Consider the following 6000-nt stretch of genomic DNA (forward strand, 5'->3'; position numbering starts at 1 on the left):
TCATTTCAAAAGACTCTGAGTCCTATTTCTGTTTATTTTGAAAGAACTCTTCACTCTTGTAATATGACATTTTAATAATAATAATTTTAAAATTACATATAGCGTATACTTATTATTATATAACGGTCCATGAGCTAGGCTTAAACAAAAGATCTTCTTCAATCATAATATACATAACGAGTTAAGTACTGTGCCCATTTGATACATGAAAACACTGAGGCTCCGAAATATCAGACAGCCAAGATTAAAAATGCTGCTTGTCTAATAAAGTTTTCTCGTTTTCATTATTTTTATTCTTTGACAAAAGAACTGTAAGTAAATAATACAAAAAAAGCGTATTTTTAACGTAGGTGTAAAGTCTAAAGAATAATTATGGGCTGGATACTTGTATACCCACCATGGAGCTTACGAACTTGGACAACACTTTTGAAGACCCGTGTAGCTTTTTCCCCTCCTATTCATCATTCCAGAAACTTGTGATTTAGCGCATGGGGGTAAGTGATCTCTCTGGTTAGAAGGCAGCCTTCATGAGAAACGGGCTGCTTTTTGTTATAGGTTCATGATTCTTTTGTTTTTCTTCCTGGTTTTACTACAGAGGAATTTATTCCTGAACAGCGTATTGCTTTATTTTGCTCAGGTTTGAACTTAAGATGATTTTCTTTTGTGACTTGTTCTTTTCAATCAGAGTGATGTACTCTGATGAGAGTAGTGTGGAATTCTCCCTCACGACACAGGATGCAGCTGTCTGGAGAGACCACATTTATTTATCCATTCTCTCCTTTATCTGCACCCGTGTCATTCCTGGGTTTTGCTGTTAAAAAGAAACAAGCATTCTCATCCAAGTCTCCTGGTACACACATGCTAAACTTTACCTTGGGTGTATCTCCGTGAGCACAATTGGCAGGTCGAAAGGTAGGTCAGTGTTCAATCTACTAGAATGATGCCAATCACTTTTTCAAAATATTTTGAAAAAAAAAAGTTTTACAATTCTGCTTATGGTATTTTAGATGTTTCGTTGGTTCACATTCTCACCAACACTTGATGTTGTTCAAAGAACTTTTGATTTTCACCAATCTGGTAGTATGAAACAGAATCTCATTCTGAGTTTGGTATAAATTTCCCTGGTTACTAATGAGCTTGAAATTCTTTTTCTATGTTTATTGGTCATTTGGATCTGCTTTTCTATGACAAGTCTGCTCATATTTTTTGCTCATTTTCTATTGTTTTTCTGTTCTGTTTGCCATTTTTTAAATTAATTTTTAGGCTGCCTTTCTATATTCTTATTACTATTTTTTTATTAGACATACACGTTGCAAATATCTTCTCCAAATTTTTGTGTGAATCTTCATAAAGTCTTAGTTTTCAAATTGTCAATTTTCTTCCCTTAGAAGCAAAAATCTTATGAAATCTTTTCTTTCTTGGAGGTCGTAAAAATGTTATCCTATATGTTCATTTAAACCTTTTCTAAGTTTTGCTCTCTATATTTAAATCTTCAGTATCTCCAAAATTGATTTGGGGATATGGTAGAGAATCGTGAGGAATTTGGTTTTACTCTTTTCCGGGAATTCAGGAGAGGACAGGCCACCTGTGTTCAATAATTAAAATGTTACCTGATTCTCAATAACATTCTTGCTTTTCTTTTGAAAGGACTATTTCTGTGTACCTTATTTTTTATTGCTTTTGTGAGTACTATCTTTTTTAAAACTTTGGTTATTTTTTCTAACTTATTTACTGTTATGTAAAAATACAATTGACTTTTGTGTGTAGAGTTTGTGTTTTAATAAACTACAGATTCATATCTCTGTGAGCACAGTTATATCATGGGAAGTGTGATTTTCAAGTTTTGTGTCTGTGTGTCTGTGTGTACACACACTTGTATAAAGATACATTAAAGACTAAAAAGATATCCATTGTTCTGTTATTTTATCACTTAAAAATTAATTTCATTTTTGTGTATTTATTTCATATATAATATGAATTTGGTATGTTTTCTCATTTTTAACTAATATCTATTAGTTGCAGAAAATTTACAAAAAAGTGTAACAAGAAAATCAAAATCACACATAATTCCATCACACAATTTAATAAAATTCACCCACGTTTTTAAATAACTTACCATGTATCTGAATGCAGCTATTTATTCCCTATTTTCAAGGATTTTGCTTTCTAGTGAAAAACTACTTTTTGATGTTATACTCATTCGTCCTTTATTTGAATAATAAACACATTGTTAACAAAATGAGGTAATGTACATTCAATTATGTAACCTGAAGTTTTTCATAAACAATGTATGCAACCATTTTTTCACACTACTGGAAATTCTTCTGCAACATTATTTTTGACAAATGCGTAGTGTATTCCATTGTATGTCTAATTATATATGTATGTGTATTATAATATTTTATTTTGTGACAGGCAGACAGTATTCAATTTTTGTTACTATAAATAGTTATAACTTTCTACCATTCCATAATAATTTACTCAGGAAAAGATTTCTGGAGTACAAAATTCTAAATTAAAAAAAAAATAATATGCCAAACGGCCTTCCAGTAATTTTGTTTTAATATGAAATTCCACCAACTATGTGTCTGATCTAGTCTATAATCTTCTCCTCCCCCACCCCCTCTCTCATACTCTCTCTCTCACACACACGCACCCACCCAGGAGTCTAAACTTGAATCATTAAATGGAACCAAAAAACTTCCTAAAAGTTTCACTAAAACTACCTGGGAAAACTTTCTGCAAAATTACCCACCCTAGAAATTGGTGTGCTTTCTCCCATGGAGTTTAAAAAAAAATGTGTTTTCTCTGGGCACTTTTGAACAAGATGTCTAGAGTATAAAACTTTATCTTTCTTTCTAAGGTGAGAGAAGCTTTTTATTTTAATTTTATTGTGTCTGATGGAATTCCTTCATGCATTTATTGCTTTGTTTCTAAATATAAGTATGACAAGCTCAGTGGAGTCTGTGGTCACACAGGGGTTTTTGGAAACAATTTTAACTTGGGGCATACCCCTGAACGTGGGCAGCGCCCACACATTGTCATCTCAGCCTCCTCTTACCCTTTTGGGAAGTCCTGATACCTTCCAGAGGAGATTTTTTTTTTCTGCTTTATTTTACCCTTCTCAGCTCAATGGGGGGTTTCCTTATATCCCCAGCCCAACTTAAACTTACACAATTTTAGTAGGCAGTACCATACTGAGAATGCAAATTCTAGAATATTGTTTCTCACATCTGGCTACACAATAAAATCACTTAGGGAGTTGTTTCTTTTTTTTTCTTTCTTTCTTTTTTTTTTTAATGCCCATATCTAAGCCCCAGCCTGAGATTAAGATCGAATTTCTCTGAGGTGCAGCCCCAGTCACTGGTGCTGTAATGTGGGTTCCATCCTCCACCTTCTCTGAATGAAGTTAGAAAACGGTAAAACTGAGCATGAGCAGGAGAGAAGATACTCATGAAACAGGAGTAGAAGTTTCTCTGTTTTTCTAGCAAAACAAGATTCTAAAGTAGAAGAAGGTTAAGTCATATTGTTTAGGAAAATTAGATAATATAAGAATTTGATCCTTTCATCGTTGTGTTTAGAACATCTATTACAACCCAGTAACCTGCTTCATAAATCATGAGTATCTTCAAAAGGCATAATTTCATGGTTAATTACTTCTCATTTCCCTTCAAGAAAGGAGGCCAGGAAGGAAGAATAGAGATGGGTGAGGGGAGGGAGAAGGAAGGAAAGTGGACACAAAAATATGTGAAGGCAAAAAATAAGAAAAAGGAGAGAAAGCATAAAAAAAAAATCAGGGAAGAGAGCAGAGGAGCACGCATGGAGAAACAGCAGATCAATGACAGAGAGAGGACCCCTGGAGGGGCAGGCAGGGGTGCTCAGTAAACTCTCGTCCAGGAAAAACTGTTAGGAAATACGTCATAGTAGAGGAAGACTGATAGAAAAGGAAGAAAAGGCACATGGAACAACAGGACCTGGGACTCACCTCAGCCAGAAAACGGAGGCAAAGTGTAGGAGACCAAGAATAGAACCTTCCCATTTGTTCCTATGCTCCTACTCTCGTAGTGCACGTGAGTCTCAAAGAGGAGGTCATTCAACCCCCAACGCTCCGACAAGACTGCAATTACAGTATCGTACATGGAGATACTATTAAGTTTCCTTGGTGGTCTGTTTAACCTGCACTTGTATTTTCCTCAATTCTTGTCTTCTTGAATAATGTCTGTGCATTCATAAATTAGAAACAAACATGCTTTTCATCTCCTTTTGTACATTGGCATATGTACATACATAGATCTATAGGTATATGGATATATCTATAGATCTATGTATGTACCTTTCATATAACTTCCTTTTCTCTTAAGTCAAGTGGTAAAAGAAAAGGCATATGTGTTAGAGGCAGGGATGAGGTGAGAAAATCTTGCTTCTACTAACTGGCATCATCTTTAATCATTCTATGGGAATGAAGATAGCTACTAGTGGCATATACCCATGCTATGTAGTTGTCGTATTTACAAGAAGTCCAAAGGTAGGCGCTGCCAGGGATCATTGGGTGGCTGGACAACTGTTACGTTTCCAAGCCGTGTGTCTTTCTGCTCAGTCAACCTCAAGGTGTATTTCCTTGCGGTTTGCTTCATGGTTGTAAGATTTTGTCCTCAGTTCAGCATCTCAAGTAGGAATCAGGGGCAAGGGAAAGTTTCTGTCCTTTTAATCAGAAAGCAAGATATTTTTCTCAAAAGTCCCCCTGCAAATCTACTTAATGCCTTCTTCACCAGAAATCAGTCAGATGGCCACCCTCAGTCCAGGGAGTGTGGGATAGAGACTCTGTGGCTGTTCAGGTTTCATAATGGGAAAAGGAAGAGGAGAAGGGGCTGAGATTGGCTTTGGGGAAGCTAAACCACAGGGACGTCTATACCCTCATCCTTCTCTCCGCTTGGATCCCTTTCTGTGCTCCTCTCCTTCTTCATGACTTCGAATAGAATTTCCAAAGTATGCTCTTTTTATGGAAACACAAGCCTGGGGAATTTCCACCAATTAAAATAAAGCCCAACATCTCTACATGTATTTTTGAAATACTGTTTTAATAATACCCATATTTTCCCCCCGGGGCCATTACTTAGCTAATAGATTTTTCTAGGTTCCTTGACTCTTCCTTGGCATCAACCATCTTTAAAAGTTCTGACTTCAAATGTAATATAGCTAAAGCTATTCTTGCAGCAGCTATGAATAAGTCAGAGGATTATTTCTTGCTTTCACCAGTTAAGCTACATATCCACTGTGAAAGAAAGAAAGAAAGAAAGAAAGAAAGAAAGAAAGAAAGAAATCCAAAATACAGTTACTTGCCCCCACAACAGCAAATCAAGACTTAACTGAAGAAGTGTGACCTTTCACTGTTGATCTGGAATTTCCTGATCAGCACTAGTGAAGTCATCTGCATGATAAACCCCTGCCCTTCCCCCAAAGGAAGGTGACCTTGCCTAAAACCTTTCTTTTCTTTTGCTAATAACTTGTCCAGCTCCATTTCTGCCTTAAAAAGTCTTCCATTTCATATAGCTCCCTGAAGCTCCTTTCTGTTTGCTAGGTGGGATACTGCCCAATTCATGAATTTGAACAAAGCCAATTACATCTTCAAATCTACTCAGTTAAATTTTGTTTTTTAACAGATTTGGTGGCAGTGGTGGGATCTGATGCAAACTTCTGATGGTATCTGGGGACAAGAAACATGTATGGTACCCTATGAACTCTTTTGAGTTCTCTTTCTCGCTGTTTCCAAGGATAAGTTCCTCTCAGTTCTTAGCTCCACTTTGCCTTGAGCTCCCAATCTAATTGGTTTTCCATTTTTCACTACTTGGTTGGAAACTTCAGCCTTTGTTTTTTTCCCCAGATACCCAGAGTCCATGCTGGGAGCTACTGGTGGCAGCTACAGTTCCCCATTTGTTTGAAATCAGTCCATGGTCTCCATTATTTAAGATCTGTTTCATTCTTTTCCCTAGTCTCCAGATT

Source organism: Ursus maritimus, unplaced genomic scaffold (assembly GCF_017311325.1).
Source record: "Ursus maritimus isolate PB19 unplaced genomic scaffold, ASM1731132v1 scaffold_13, whole genome shotgun sequence".
NCBI classification, from domain to species: domain Eukaryota; kingdom Metazoa; phylum Chordata; class Mammalia; order Carnivora; family Ursidae; genus Ursus; species Ursus maritimus.